This window comes from Equus asinus, chromosome 12 (genome assembly GCF_041296235.1).
Source record: "Equus asinus isolate D_3611 breed Donkey chromosome 12, EquAss-T2T_v2, whole genome shotgun sequence".
Taxonomy (NCBI): domain Eukaryota; kingdom Metazoa; phylum Chordata; class Mammalia; order Perissodactyla; family Equidae; genus Equus; species Equus asinus.
In genome coordinates this window covers 24,542,127-24,559,104 of record NC_091801.1, presented here as the reverse complement: position 1 = coordinate 24,559,104, position 16,978 = coordinate 24,542,127, and the positions used below count along the sequence as shown (strand labels likewise).

At 37.1% G+C, this 16,978-nt stretch overlaps 1 long non-coding RNA gene across 7 annotated transcripts in view; it reads left to right on the top strand.

The window, feature by feature from the left end:
* The window catches only part of LOC139039895 (uncharacterized), a 143,104-nt gene extending 132,384 nt beyond the window's left edge, over positions 1-10,720 (top strand). For 5 of the 7 annotated variants that reach the window (XR_011493192.1, XR_011493190.1, XR_011493189.1 and 2 more), the window contains 3 exons: positions 1,704-1,791; positions 4,037-4,179; positions 5,115-10,701. This is a non-coding gene — a long non-coding RNA (uncharacterized lncRNA). Of the gene's footprint in view, positions 1-1,703; positions 1,792-4,036; positions 4,180-5,114 lie in introns of all 7 variants that reach the window. The other 2 variants (XR_011493193.1, XR_011493194.1) reach the window with 2 other exon arrangements.
* Positions 10,721-16,978: the final 6,258 nt, after the last annotated feature.

The following is a 16,978-nucleotide window of genomic DNA, read 5'->3' as shown; positions in this document are numbered from 1 at the left end:
TTAGATGTAATGCCATCTTTCTTGTAGAGTTGCAAGGACTAAATAGAGTAATGTTTGCACACCACCTGGTTCATAGCAAATGCTCAACAAACCATAGCACTTCATAAAGGGATTTTTATGGAAGGCAATGACATAATCTGAGCTATCTTTTTATTTTCCTAAGCACAAATTCTTTCTTGAGATGAAAAGAGAGCAGAAGACATTTTCCCTAATGTTAAACTTCATAGTAAAATATTTAATTTAGAGGTTTATTTAATTTAGAGTTATGGTTGGTCTCATGTAATAAATGGCTAATTGCTTATTATACCCAAAGATGTTAAGAACTGAAACTTTGATGATTTCGTTAATATGTTGAACTTTGATTATATAGTAATCAGTGCTTAAAATGAGAAAGGACGTGGTAAGAATTGTGTATTTTATTCAGTTAAGTAATAAGTAAGGAAGTGAGATGTTTCTTTCATGAAATAGTCAAAAAATCAAATTTTGGAATCATAATTCATCTTTGAGGTTGTTTGGTCTAACTCCCTCATTTTCTAATGAGGAACCTGAGGAGCACGTAGATGAAGACAGCACTGTCTAAATGCCATTCTGAAGAACAATCACAACCCCTTACAAATTTTCATTGTCCCATGGCAAAGTAAGAAATGTTTTAATGATGTGAGCTTTTATGAAGCTAAATTTATGTATTTGAAATTTTCGTATTATTATTTTATGTTAAAATGTTCACATTAGGGGCCAGCCCAGTGGTGTAGTGGTTAAATTCTTGTGCTCTGCTTCAGCAGCCCGGGTTTTGCTGTTTCGGATCCTGGATGTGGACTTCCATATCCCTCATGAAGCCACGCTGTGGTGGAGTCCTACATACAAAATAAAGGAAGAACGGCACAGATGTTAGCTCAGGGACAATCTTCCTACCCCCCCCCCAAAAATAAATTAATAGTGAAGTAAATAATAGAGTTTTTACTATCTTAGTTGAGCAATATGTAAGATAATTTGTTTGTCACCGTATTCTTTTTTAAAAATGTTAATTGTTCATGAAACCCAACATCTGGTAAACACTGAATTAATTAACTTGAGAAAGAATTTTCTAAACCAGTTAGCAACTAGTCTAGAGTAATAACACAGTTTCCTAGGTCTTGATTCAGTACTCTCTCCAGTACATCTCAATGTAATTTAGGAATCTCATTTATAGGATCCAGGAAAACAAGTCCAATCTTCCTGTGTTCTGTCCTAGTCATGATTTATGCATTCTCTTTCTTAACAAAATTTTCCCAAGCTAAGAAAAGTAAAAGAAAACTAATTTCAAAACTTTAAATGCATCATTATTCCTACCTGGTAGCTACTCTCCGAATATTTTGTAGAGTGAGCAATGAATGCAATGAAAAACAAAAACATCACAATTAGCTCTGTATTTCATTTATTCCTTTACCTCTGGATGACCTGTTACAAGCCAAGGACTTTTTTTGGTTAGATGTATGTTTCCACGACATGAATTGTGAACATACATATTACCACTTCACAAAAACTATTTCTATTATGTATATAATGAATCATGAACGTGTTTGGTCCAAAATTTAGTTTCTCAGTTAATTGTTTAAAATATGGAACATATTTTTATGAAGAAATAATTCTATGACTGGAGGTTTTGTCCTCAGGTTTGCAAAGCCATTTTTAATCCAAAATGTAACTGGATCATACCATTCTAGGTTCTGGTCCTGGGTAGAGAGAGGCATTGTTCATGAGAGGAAAACATGGAGAAACATATTCATCCTGGGCCCTCAGAAGTCAGGAAAGGTAAAATTATAATTTCTAAATTTTTAAATTTCAAAGATTTACTATACATATTGTATTCTCTATGAAACATATTGTTAGCCATGTCTTTCTTTGAGTGTAGTCATGGAGCGCCTTATGGAATGTGGTAATCAGGCTGAGGTATGATTGGAAAATCTATATTTGTGCAGGAGTGATTCAGTATGCCCCTTCTTAAGAAAGACAAGAGATGCTGCCTTTGCTTCACACTCAAGAGTTATGTTCCAATTTCACAGAATTCACATGGTAATGGAGTCCCATAGTAGTTTTCTTGGCTTCCTCGGATTTTCCCCTTACTTTTTCCATTGGCACGGGGTCTCAGTCAATGACTCTGTTGTCAACACTCTTAGATGATAAAAGTACCCCTTCACCCCCAAAATAACAAACTTGCCCTCATGACCTCTGTTTCTCCCCTCCCTGACAGTCCATTGGTCCCTTATTCTCCAGGGTAGGTTATCAGTTCTTCTCAGTCATTCCTGGTTCTGCTGCTGCAGAGGAGTGGGGCTAGGGGATTAGATCCGGAATGGAGAGGAGGGGAGATGTTCCAACTGATGCTGCAGGAATAAAAAGGATTATAAGAGACTACTATAAACAATTGCATGCCAACAAATTGGAGAACTTAGAAGAAATAGGTAAATTGCTAGAAACTTGCAACCTACCAAGACTGATCATGAATAGAATCTGGCTGCTTCCATTTCCCCTGTACCTTATAATGCTAATAGAGTGTCTTCTGCCTTCCTAGCTTTGAGTGACATTATAAATGTGCATTCAATTGCCTTAACCTCAGTGAGTTCCTGGTATTAGGAAAACATTGTATTTCAATCAGTGTGAAAATTCATCATGAAGTAACCTAGGAATGAAATAGTTGACGTATGGTGTAAAAATGCATGACCTTTGGCAGAAAATGTAATTTCATCAAATGTTAAGTACCTTTCAAAATTTACATAAAGCAACAGGCACCAATATGACCACGGAGCTAAATTTTGAGGGTTTTAGGATGCATTTTTCTTTTCATAATGTGAAATTTAAGCAGCTGGAACAGTTTATAGACAAGAAGGTTTTAGGTAAGAAAAAAAAAGGTTTTTGAACACAGACGAAATCTGCCTATATGAGAAGAAAATGCTTTCATAGTCATACAAGTATAAGGAGAATTGAGAGGAGTAGACCAACTCTTCTGATTTGTTACAAAGCAGAAAGCCTGCAGATTAAGTCAGGCTTATGCTCCTGTTCTGCAAATCCCAGGTCACTAAAGAGTAATTCACTTGAGGGGCCGGCTCCATTGCCGAGTGGTTAAGTTCGTGCACTCCGCTGTGGCGGCCCAGGGTTGGGATCCTGGGCACGAACATGGCACCGCTCATCAGGCCACGTTGAGGCAGCGTCCCACATCCCACAACTAGAAGGACCTGCAACTAAGATATACAACTGCGTATGGGGCGGGGGGGGGGGGGGGAGGGGGGGGCGGTCGTTGGGCAGATAAAGCAGAAAAAAAAAAAAAGATTGGCAACAGTTGTTAGCTCAGATGCCAATCTTTAAAAAAAGAGTAATTCACTTGAAAATTTTAGTCATGGTACTAGTTTGTGTACCAGTTTCATGAGTACTTGGTGTTAGTGTTATTGAGGAACTTACAGATGTTTCTGATCATATTCCTCACAACTGTCAGAGGCCTGCTCTATCTGGAGACAACAGGGAGGCGCCTCTCAAGAACCTGGAAATGAGGAAAACAAGTTGCTTTTTGAGATTAGATGGCGCCCTAGCCTAATGGGTCGCAACAGAAATATGCAAAGTCAACCCTCGCATATAAGGTTTGATGACACAAAAAAGAGAAGAAGATGTTCAATGAAAACATAGAAAATCAAGAATCAGATGAGCAAATATTGGCAATGCCTAGATGAATCTTTTCTGGGGAGAGTAACCTGCCAGTCTGATGCTCGTTTTCACCATTGTGAAAACATGCATTCGGCCCCAGTGTTTTTTGCAATGTAGCATGAGTCAAAATCATTGGAAGGACTGTTGAAACCCAGCTTGCTGGGCCCACCACCAGAGTTCCCGATTCAGGGGGTCTGGAGGGAGGCGGGAGAATCCACGTTTTCAACTGTCTCCCGGGGGTGCTGATGCTCCTGGTTCTAGATCCGGGCTTTAAAACCCACTGCCTTAAACTAGCAGAACCTGTTGCTATCAAATATTTAAATCAAACGACTATCTCTCAACTCCTTTATTCCTTGTTCTCCAGGAACCTGAAGAATACACTTTGCCACAAGGAGGAAAATATGCCAGACAGGTCATGCAAGTCTTCACTCTGCATTTATGTTAAATTTAAATTTATCATTTGCTTTTCTGGATTTCTACACCAGTCTTCTGTGAGCAGGAGCATATGTAAGTTTTATTTGGCCTTGATTTACACAGTTTGTTGGGGAAGACTCTTTAAGGAAAAGAATATAAATTTTGGAATAAAATCTTTGGTGGGAAGGTGGACATTTACCTAGAAAATAAATTGCAGAAAACTATAAATTGAAAAAAGCTCACAAGTACCACGGACATCACAACATCCAGAAAATGAACGGTTTAGCTTCTGCCTCTATACACTTCGAAACTTGCTCTTCCCTGCTAGCCACACACGCCCATGCTGGGCACCAGCAAACATTCACGTGGTGGGTGGGACCTGTGGCCCTGAACTTCATAAGAAAGCCACATGAGTCAATGCAGAGGGTGGTTAGAATATTGCTAGAGGCTATTCCTACTTGCAAAGCTAGCAATAACAGTGTAGAAGTGACGACAAGCCACTAAATATAATCCACTCTATCCAAACTAAATATATCCCCAACTTAGCTTTTCTTTAGCAGGATTCCCCATGCCTGGCCATTCCAATGACACTGGGGAAGTTTAAATGGAAGAGACAGTAGTCTTAACTAATTGCAAGTAAAATAGTCTGTTTTTGTAAATTTACTAAAATGTGTGATCATGCGAACCCATGACTAGACTCCCTCCCCTGGGCTCAGAAGGCTCCATGTTACTTAGGGATCCTGAGGCTTGAGCTTGTTTAGACTCACAGCAAATCATGGGGAGAAGGAGAAAGAATGCCAGGATCTGATCAGATCTAGAACCCCAAGGATTTCCAGTGGTTGAGTTTACAGAGCTGAGGGTTAAAGATTGACCAGGGTGGATTCTACACAATAAACGAAGGCCATGTTTGCAGCCCATCGGTAGCACCCTGTGCATCACCAAGCACTACATGTTGAGATGTTTAGAAATTCCACCAGCCTTTGAGGCTTTGTGACAGGACATGCTCTGATGTTTCCCCTTTTTTCCAGACCTGTCTGTCTTCTCCTCCAGATGTGTGAAAGGAAATGATAGAAAGGAGCATGAAGTTACAAAAAGGGGAAAGTAGCTTCTGAAAGTGATCTCCATGGCAGTGAGATGGTCAAATGAAAGGCAAATGGGGGAGTGGGACTACCTGAGTCTGGATTTCTGTCTTCACCAACTGTGAGACCTTGGCCATGTTATGAATCCCTCTGTGCCTGAGTTTACTCAATTGTACAATAGGAATCATAACAGTACCTCCCTTATTGTGTTGTCATAAGGACTAAATGAGTTAATGCATATAAAGCGTGTAGAACAGTGCCAGGCACGCAGGAACCACTCAATGAAAGTTGGCCGTTATTATTTGGAAAGTAAGACATTGTAAAATGCGATTTCCAAAGCAGTAGCAGAGATTTTTGGATTTATTTCCACTCTCCTCTTTTAATACTTAAATTAGCATCCTTCCAAGTCCAGTTCCTGGGTAACGGCTTGTTGCTATTTTAGGCCATCTGTGATCTTCAATAGCACCAAGTTTGGCATTTCCAATCCACAGCTAGGTCGCGTTGCAACTTTTAGTGATCTGTTGTCTGTTTATTTGCAGAATTGGTCACAATTTGGTCTTTTTTGTATAAATTGTCTACATTAGCTCTTAAAACTCTGCAGCCGTCTACTGGGGCGCCAGCATTTGGATGGGTGTTATAACACTACATTTTCTCTTCATTACAAGTCCTAAAAATAGGGTGCAACTGACTAACGTTTTCAGCCTTCACAGCAAGATTTGGTTTGTCAGGAAATGGTGTGGGAGTAGTTCTCATATGCACTGAAGGTGCAAAGTGCAAAACAAAAATAACTCAACAAGAGTTTAACAGCCCTCCTTTATGTACGTTATTTACAAAGGCCACAATCTGGAGTTCCAGGCAGAGCCTTAGGAAGCTCGAGAGACCCTTCTGGAAGGGGAAAAAATGCCAATATAGATTACACAAAAGAGAAGATGGTATAAAGAAAGACAAGGTTTAATCTGTTATCTCTGCCCTCTTTATCAGTATTCGTGTCTGCTCAGGCATCAAAAGGACTTTGAGTTTAGTCAAACTTGGAAGAGTTCTTTAATAATACAATGCATAAAACACATACGGAGAAACTTCTAAACCATTGCTGGTTTCATTTTTATTTGTAAAATTTCCCCCATCCTCTCTAGTGGGTGACTACTTTTCTTTCAGCTGTCTTAATTTCTTGCTTGAAACGAGACATGTTGCATTAGTGAATCTTAATTGCATTTTCACTTTCTGTGGATTCATAACGTTTAGGGGCAAATATTTTGCAAACATTGAGACACTTCTGAATTATTATTTCTACCCTTCAATAGAAATTCTAAATATTGTCAGAAGTCAGGAGAAAAACAGTTGTCTTCATTAGTATTATGACAGTAAAGGAAAAGAAAAAGCCGTGATGTTTGGTGCATTCTTTATTCCAACTCTAATAAACATCACATTCTTGATTAGGCTATAAGAGTTCAGAGGTACATAATGAAATAATTTTGCTGCAATTTTTAAAAGTTAAAAAATATTTTTTGCTGTCTAGCTTGCTGTTAGTCTTTCCATTACCAACTTAGAAGAAAATTCTTGCGCATCTCAATGCATTGGGGATGAGCTCTTTATTTTCATGCCAATGAAATATTGTCACAAACACCTTGTTCAGGCAGAAGAAGACTTAGAATAGCTTTGCTTTATCACAGCTTGCAATGTAGTTTTGGACTACTTAGACTCATACAAATGAAATAACCAGAGATTTCCCCATTTACTTTTTTTGAGTTACTTTCTCATCAAAAGTTTTTCAGTTTTACAGTATGGAAAACTTTTTCTTTGTGCTTAAAAATCAGAAAGAAAAACACACACTATTTTATTTAAGGAGCAAAAAGGATGATGGATTAAAGTAGATGTGGAGTGTTTGCAGTTATATAAGACTATTAGGGACCCTGCTTGTTCTGGTTTTTGTAATTTGTCCATGTCCTACTTTATATAACTCAATCCATTGTGAGCCAAACATGAAATAAGCGAATACAGTATTCCATATTTCACTTTGTCAGCAAATTAAAAAAAGTATAGAACAAACACAATAGTCATCATGGTTCTTGAATAGAGAACGAAACATTTTTCAAATCCCAGGGACCTGTAAGAAACAGAATGTTAAGGAGATTTCTTTTAACAATGAGCAGATGTGTTTGTTACTGTTGATGGACAAGCTTATCCATTTACTTCAATTAATAACAAGAGTGAGCACATCAATACATAAGCTTGTCCTGATGCCTTGATTTTTTTCCAATTTGACAGGTAATAGTGGGGCTGGGAACATGTCACAACAATTTAGTCCTGCCTCACTAGCTTTAACTAGTTCAATGACAATGGGAACGCATCTTGCTAAGATTTCTTATTATTCATAAAAATACTACGTTTGTTGACTCTTACAGAGGGTTTAAAATCTGTGACAATTAATAGTTTAAAATCAAATCCTTTCATGGGTTATTCATTTGAGCACTAAGTAAAATCAAGTTAAAATATTTATGAACAGTATGAAAATGTGGAAACTTTCTTTAGGAACCTGTCCTTTCATATTGAGTCATAAATGAAACCAACTATGTTTGACAAAGAAAGGCCATTTCATCATACGGCTGAGCTACTAACCCCTTCCCATGTTCTAAAGGATCTTTTCTACAATCTGACAGATTTTGTCAGAGAAACTCTACTGATTTTAAAAAACCCATGGTCTCACAAATGTTATTGTATGAGAGCAAATTATGCCTCCAGCAAACTTGACAATGGATATCAAAATGTAATAATATCAGTAAATCGCTTCAATGCTCACTGATGCAGTAAATACATGCTTTCCTCTTAACAGTAAATGATTAATACCTGTGCAGGAGGGGAGAAGGAAATTGGCAATTTCTTTTTAGAGAAAAAATAAAAGCCCATTTATACTATTCTGGGGCCAATGGAATTAGTATAGGAAGCAGCCTATTATGCTCCATAAAGATGTGACATATCTCAGAGAATGCTCATGTCATGGACAAATTGCAGCTTCTTCAGGGCAAGAACAGCATCATATTCATCTCTGCATCTCCACGGTGTCTAATACAACCCTTCTCATACATAAGGAGGTCAACAAATGTTTTCTCGCAACATTCTTCTAGACCCCTCCCTACAGGACAGCTAACCAAGTGTCTTAAAAATAGAGGCATAAAACTTAAGGTTTGTAGAAAGTTTGGAGAAAAGCCTTACACAGCTCTCCCCAAAACTTATCTTCTCACTGCTGTGCACTCTCCACTTCATTCTGTGTTATCATCTCTGTGAGGCCCTCCCTGACACTTTGAGCACCCTCAGAATGAATCACACATTCTTTGACCACAGTACCTGTATATAACTTTAATACTGCACTTATTATTTTAAATTTTAACAATTTTTTTGTCTCTGCAACCATGTTTGAAATCTGCAGATACTTTCTTCTTATTTATCATTGAATCATCTGCTTCTGGTCCTGAGTAAATGCGCAATAAATTTTGAATTGCTCTGAATTGTTGATGCCAATCTAAATCCTTTGGGCCCTGGTAGTCACAGAAGGACTACCATTTTGTTACAAGGAGGTGGGACAAAAGAGTAAAAGCAAGTGTTGTGGGCTGAATTGTGACCCCCTCCCTCCCACCACCAAACTCATATGTTGATGTCCTAACCCCCAGTACCTCAGAATGTGACCTTATTTGGAGATAGTGTCCTCACAGAGGTAATCAAGTTAAAATGAAGTCATTAGGGTGGACCCTAGTCCAATATGACCGGTGTCCTTAAAGGAAGGGAAAATTTGGACACACACAAGTACAGAGAGAAGATGATGTGAAGACCCAGGGAGAAGATGGCCACCTTCAAGCCAAGGAGAGAGGTCTGGAACAGATTCTTCCATCACAGCCCTCAGAAGAAACCAACCCCGTCAATACCTTGATCTGAGACGTCTAGCCTCCAGAACTGTGAAACAATACATTTCTGTTGTTTAAACTACACAGTTTGTGGAGTTTGTGGGACTTTGTTATAGCAGTCCTAGTAAACTAACACAAGTATCTGATTTCCTTTGCCCATTAAAAAGAAAAGCTGGACAGAAAGCAGTTTGTAATGGCATTGTGGCGTTGTTGGGGAAGGTAGATAATATAAGGACTCATATATGACCTCTACAGAATATCATAAAATAGAAAAGCTTGCATTCTGCCCTGCTATAGGGAAACATTATCTTCATGGTATTACTATCCTGCACTAACTCAGTGTTCAAATGCTTTGTGTAATATGAAAATGGATCTTCAAGTAGGATGGGAAATTACATTTGCTATAATCAATCAGCCTGCTCTGAAAAATAGATTATTAAAAATGCCTTCATTTGATTACCTGGGTGAAAATATAAATGGAAAATAACAATTCTAAATGCAGTGTAAGTATTGATAATGTGATGACTAGAGGAACTGTATTCATTCCCAACATTAATAAATTTTCAAGTTTTATTAATGCCTACAATAATACAGGTTTGTTATATTAACCATAATTTACTTAGGCTTATCAACACAGTGACTATAGGTTAAACTAAGGGGGCTGCCATTCTCTGAAATGAAAATAGAGACAAAGAAACAAAGAGAGGTGTGTTTACTGAGATAGCGTCTGAGGTGGGGTGGGGAAAACAAAGAACACAAAAAGCTTATTTTAAGATTATTTCTTTAAAGAAATTAAGATAACATACTTGAGAAGGCAAGTTTAGTCTTTAATCTGTTACATAGATTTATTTTTCAGGGTTTTAACTTGATTTCAGCCTCAGAGAATTAAAATTTGTTTTCTTTTATGCAAAATCCAGCTCCCATTCTATAGGAAAAACGCAAGAGTCAGAAAATATAGAGAGCTGTACCGGGGACACAATAGAATTCTTGGTTTTAAAATAGCTCATACAAACCTACAATAATAAACCCAAAGAATCATGAGTATCCTGATCATATTTCAAGAAAGGAAAATCTCTGAAACAGAAGCCCTGGTCTACATTACCAAAGTAGGACCCAATATGCCAGTATGTGCTTTTCAATCATTCATTACAGTTGCTTTGTTACTGCAGATAAGCTGTCACTCAGCAAACATAAAATAGAAAAATTAAAGATCACTTAGAAGGATCTCTGTGAAAGATTGTAGCAGACAGAGATTCAAATGTAAAAATATTTAAAGCATTCATTTGATGAAAAAGTAAAATAATACATTTGTTATCTAGCTTCCTGCTTTTAAAAAACGCATTCTTACTAATTCAGCAAATACTTATTGACCACTAAATTATTTTAGTCTATTTCTGATTATATGTTGCATTTACATATGTTTGTCAATATACTACATAAACTCTTATTTTATTCTGAAATGGATCCAAATTCCTATTTTCAGTTTCTTAACATAAAAACACTTTTTCTTAAATATAAGGACTGCTTCAAAAACTGCTTTTGTATATTTCAGAAGTCAATCTGCATCTGTGTTGAATAAACAAATAATGAATGATTCCTATTTCTCATAACTTAATTCTAAATACGGGATAAGAAAATGCAAGAAAATAATTTGAAGAGTTTACAGGCTGTTGTCTTTAACAGTGCTTTTTAAGACCTTTCCAAATCTACCTAAAGTGATTTTTCTTGCCTAAATCTCTGTGTCCGTAGAGAGTGTAATAATACCACCCTACAATAGATAGTTTAATAGTTTATAGGTTAAACTAATAACAGTTATGGGAATTGAATGGATAGTGACTTAGATAAACATCTCAACTAGATACTATCAATGTTCCTTCTCTCTTCTTCCTTTTGTCACACTTGTATCTTGATAACACCTCAGCATTGGATCATTCCAAATATTGAGGATAAACATTTCTTCATTCCTGGATAAATGGAGACCTATCACATGGCAATGTAGACAGAAGTCTCTGGCTTCAGCCTCCACACTGCTAGGAAACTCTTCCTGAAAATCCTTTATCAGCTCCCTCTTCTCTACTCCAAAGGTGTTCCAAGCCGGTACTTCTTTTCTCAAAACTGTCCTTTCCTCTATCTCCCACTCTCAGAAGATGATCCTCCTTCTACTTCCATGAGAAAAATCAAGATCTTCAGGGAGTAAGTTTGAATATCTTTACCCAATACCTACAAGTAAATAGACATCTGTATGCATTTTTCTTCTGTGTCAAGTGTCCCCAAGACTAATTCACCTTAGACTTGATGGTTTGCTAAAAGGATTTGGAGGTCTTGAGAAAGCTGCTATAATCATGGTTATAGTTTATTACAGTGAAATGATACAGATTAAAATTAGCACAGGGAAGAGCCATATAGGGTTAAGTTCAGGAGAAACCAGGCATGAGTTTTCAGTTTTCCCTTTCCAGGGAATCACACAGGTATACTCTTACTACTACCAGCAATTATATGTGACACCACATGTGAAGTATTGCCAACAGGGAAGATTTCCTGAGCCCTGGTGTTTAGAGTTTTGTTGTGGGTCAGTCACGTAGGCTTGCAGCACCCACGTGACTGACCTCAGATACTCAGACACCAGCCCTTCCCCTCCAAGAGCAAAAGCAGGTGTTTGCATAAATGATATTATCTTTGCAAACTGGTACAGCACAGCTCAAGGCCTCAAGTACACAAAAACACTCTCTTCAGGCAGAATATTCTAAGATCTTAGAAGGTTATCTTCCAGGAGATGGCCAAAGGGCAGTGCTGAAGACAACTCTTTCTTTTGCATGTGCTGGGTTTGAGCAACCCAAGTCTGCTGAGTTACCCTTTTCTTCCAATCCTCTTTCTCTCTTGTTTCAACCACTCACTTTTCACTTTTCTGTTCAAATCAATATTTCTTCCTATGCCTAGAAATCCTAATCCCTCATTCCTACTCATGTACTTTATTCCATCAATCATTCTTTCTTCTCTTTCTTCAATCTCTCTATCAAGTCTAAATATGCTCAATCTCTCTTATTGTCTTTTAAAGCTTGTCACCTGAGCTAACAACTATTGCCAATCTTCTTTTTCTCCTTCTTCTTCTTACCAAAGCCCCCCAACACATAGTTGTATATTCTTGTTGTAAGCGCCTCTGGTTGTGCTATGTGGGATGCCACCTGAGCATGGTCTGATGAGCAGTGCCATGTCTGCCCCAGGAACTGAACCCGTGAAACCCTGGGCTGCTGAAACAGAGCATGTGAAAGTAACTACTTTGCCAGAGGGCCGGCCCATAATCTTTCCTATTTAAAAAATAATTTCAAAGACTTCCGGTTCTGCCAAGATAAAGTAACCCCATTCTTTCCAGGTAGGGTGAAAGTAAAAGTATGGGAAAAGATACATCATGCAAACATTAATTTTTAAAAAGCCAGGAGTAACTATATCAATATCAAATAAAGTGGGACTCAGAACAAAGAAAATCACTAGAGATAAAGAGGGACATTACATAATGATAAAAGTATCAATCTATCAGGAAAGAACCTAAAATTTGTATCACCAAATACAGAGTCTCAAATTATATTAAGCAAAAACTGAGAAGATCGAAAAGAGAAACAGATGGAACCAAAATTGTAGTTGGAGACTTCAACACTCCTCTCTCAAGAGCAGATAGAACTAGTGCACAAAATATGAGCAAAGATATAAAAGATCTGAACAGTTAAATTAACCAACAGTACCTAAGGGACATTTATAGAACACAGTACTTTACAACAGCAGAAAACAAAATGTTTTCAAACTTATGTAGAACATTTATCAAGACAGAACATAACCTGGGCCACAAAACACTTCAATAAATAAAAGATAATCAGAATTATACAGAGCATGTTCTCTGACCATCATGGGTTAAAACTATAAATCAATAACAGAAAGACAACAGGAATATCTCAAACATTTGGAAAATAAACAGAAAACTTCGAAATAACCTATAGGTCAAAGAGAAGGTCTCAGAGGAAATTTAAAAAGTAAATAGAATTAAACTGAAAATCCAACATATCAAAATGTGTGGTACACATTTAAAACAATGGTCAGAGGAAAATTTGTTGCACTCAATGCATATTTTAGAAAACTGGAAAGGTCTCAAAATAAAAATCTCAGTTTTTATCTCAAGAAACCAGAAAGAGTAGAGTACAAAATAAGCCCAAGGCAAGTAGAAGGAAGGAAATAAGAGCAGAAAACAATGAAATTGAAAATGCAAGCAATAGAGAATATTAATGAAACAAAAAGCTATTTATTAAAAAAATCAATAAAATTGATAAATCTCTAGCAAGATTGACAAAGACAAAAAAGAATGCATGAAGTATAAGTATAAGGAATGAAACAGGGGATATCTTTACAGATTCTGGAGCCGTTAAAAGAATAACAAGGGAATAGAGTGAACAACTTTATGCTCATAAATTCAACAACTTAGAAGAAATGGACCAAGTTCTTGAGAAGCACCAACCTATAATTACTAAACAAAGATAAAATAGACAACAAGACCAGTCTTATGAGCATTAAAAAAAACTGAATTTATGATGAAAAAGCTCTTATAAAAAAGATCTTCAGGTGTGGATAGTTTCCCTGGAGAATTCCACTAGCATTTAAAGAATTCACATCAATTTTATACAATTTCTTCTATAAAACAGAATAGAAGTGAACACTCCTCAACTCATTTAATGAGACCAGTATTATCCAGCTATCAAAACCAGGCAAAAACAGAACAAAAACCTGGAAAATGACAGATTAATATCTCTCATGAACTTAGACTCAAAAACACAATATTAGCAAAGCCAATCCACCAATGTATAAAAATAGTTATATACCACCACCAAATGGTATTTATTCCAGGTGTGTGGGCTGGTTCAATATTCAAATGTCAATCAATGTAATTCACCTTATCAACACACATAAGAAGAAAATTCGCATGATCATATCAATTAACACAGAGAAATCATTTGACAAAATTAGACCCCCATTCATGATTTTAAAAAAAACAACAAAATCCTCAGCAAACCAAAAAGAGAGAGAAACTTTCCCAATTTTTATAAAAAGTGTTTGCAAAATACCTACAGCTAACATCATACTTGGTGAAAGACTAAATTCTTTCCCTCTAAGAGTGGGAACAAAGTAAGGATGTACAGTCTCACCCATTCTTACTCAACATACTACTGGAAGTTCAAGCCAGTGCAATAAAGGAAGAAAATTAACGACAGACATGTAGATCAGAAAGTTAGGAAAAACATTGTCCCTGTTTGCCATTAACATGATTGTCTACATAGAAAATATCAAAGAATCCACCAGAAAATCCCTCATGGAAGTAATAACTAAGCTCAACAAGGTTGCAGGATACAAGATCAACACACAAAAATGAATTGCATTTCTGTTTACTAACAATGAGCATGTGTAAACCAAAATTTAAAATTCAATCTTATCTTAGTTATTTCAAAGAAAATGAAATACTTAGATACAAACAATAACACATGTACAGGATCTGGATGTTGAAAATTACAAACTACAGATGTAAGAAATCAAAGATCAAAATTAATGGAGAGGCGGGGGCCGGCCAGGTGGCGCAGCGGTTAAGTTCGCACGTTCCGCTTCTCGGCAGCCCGGGGTTCGCTGGTTCGGATCCCGGTTGCGGACATGGCACTGCTTGGCAGCCATGCTGTGGTAGGCGTCCCACGTATAAACTAGAGGAAGATGGGCACGGATGTTAGCTCAGAGCCAGGCTTCCCCAGCAAAAAGAGGAGGACTGGCAGTAGTTAGCTGAGGGCTAATCTTCCTCAAAAAAAAAAAAAAAAAAAAAAAAGAAAACAAAATTAATGGAGAGGCATACCATAGTCATGATTAGAAGACTCAATAGTAAGCATATTAGTTCTCTCCCCAAACTTACTTATAAATTTAATTCAATCTCTATGAAAATCCCAGCAGGGTTTTTGGTAGATATAGACAAGTTTATTTGAAAATTTATATGCAAAGTCATCAATCCTGGAATTGATAAAGCAATCTTGGGAAAAAAAGGTAAAAATCATTCTAGCCAATTTTAAGGTTGGCTGTATAGCTACAGTAATCAATATTTTTTCATTATTTTGATACTGTTTAATATTGGCCTAGGACTATACATAGCCCAATAGTGATGGATAGAGAACCCAGAAACAGACGTACACAAATATGCCCAAATGATTTTTGACAAAAATGCAAAAACATTTCAGTGGAGGAAAAGCAGACTTTTCAACAAATGGTGTTGGAGCAATTAGACATTCATAGGCTAAAAACATAACCTTCAACCTATGCAAGATATTATCATTGGGGGACTGGGGAAAGAGTACACAGGATTTTTCTGTTTTATTTCTTACAACTGCAAGTGAATATGCAATTTTCTCAAATGAGAAGTTTAGTTAAAAATTAATGATTGTAAAATAAATCTTCATCGATCTCATATTTCCTTCTGGTTGCTGTATTTTACGTACACTTATTGTTATTACTTCCTCAATGCCCATTCATCTCTTGACTCATTGTTCTCAAGCTGTTAAGCCCATTAGCTCACTGAAACTATTCTCTCTCATACTACCAGCGATCTCCATATTGCCAAAATCAAAGACACTCGTCAGTCCTTGTACCCCTGGGCCCTCCACTGCATTGCTGAGCACTCAAATGATAACTTTCTTTTGATTTCCATGATATTATATTTTCCTTTATTTCTGTGTTCTCCTTTTAAAATCTTTGTGTTCCGTAAGATTCCATCCTCTTTGTTCTGAGTTTTATAACCGTTACATGATTTGTGAATGACCTCACTTATACCCATGACTTCAACTATTTCCAAGTTGACAAATCTCAAATTCATATCTTTTCCGTAAGTCTGGTGAGCCGCCTAACAGACATTTGCACTTCACAGTCCCTCTGCATCCCAATTGCAGCACGTTTCACCTAATCTTCTCCTCTTTTTATATTCCAAACAGCCATCCAGCTCTCCCCCACATCCAATCATCCCTAATGCAGAAACCCAGGATCTGTAAACTACTCCCTCTCATCCATGTCTACCTAAAATCAATCCACACTTTCGGTATTTTCTAACTCCCTGGTATCTCTGGAATCCATTATCTTCCCTTCAATAACCACTGCTGCTGCTTTAGTTCTAGCTCTCCAGAGTTTATTGCCTGGGTCATTCAACAGCGTCTTAAATAACCTCCCTGGAACAAATCTGCTTTTCTCAAATGTTTCCTCCAAGCTGCAACCAATGATTTTACAAAAATGCAATTTGATCACTTCATACCATTGCTTTAAACATTTCAGTAATTTCCTATTGTTTCAAGATAAATTTCAGACTCCTTGCTCATAGCCTCTCTCAATCTCCTGTTATACATCACCCTAGATTGACTTGAGAAATGCCTGGCTACTGTGTCCTCCTCCTGCATTAGACCTGTCGTGTTAGCCTCCTGATAATGAATTCCCCGTATTAGGCTTGGGCTCCAGTGTGATGCTGTGCATATGGAACCTTGCACTGCCTCCTTGCCCATGCTAGATCATTGTGTTTAAGAAGGGTGAGACCCGAGAACTTTGATCCAACATCCTAGAAAACAGCTCTCCACTGCTTCTTCCCTTGTCCCAGTAGCCCATAATCAAATCACGTCTTTAACATCGCTGGTCCTCAATTACTCATCTGTAAATGGAAGGGTTTGGTCCATATGATCACTAAGAACCTTATTAATTCAATATGGCATAGTTACACAGAATGGTGGGATGAAGTAAATGTGTAATACATCAGATAATGTTTTCACTCAATACTGAATTGTTACTACCTCTGTCTGCCTGGCATTATTCATGTAAAGATGTACACACACATATATACACATATACATATATATATGTATATATAAT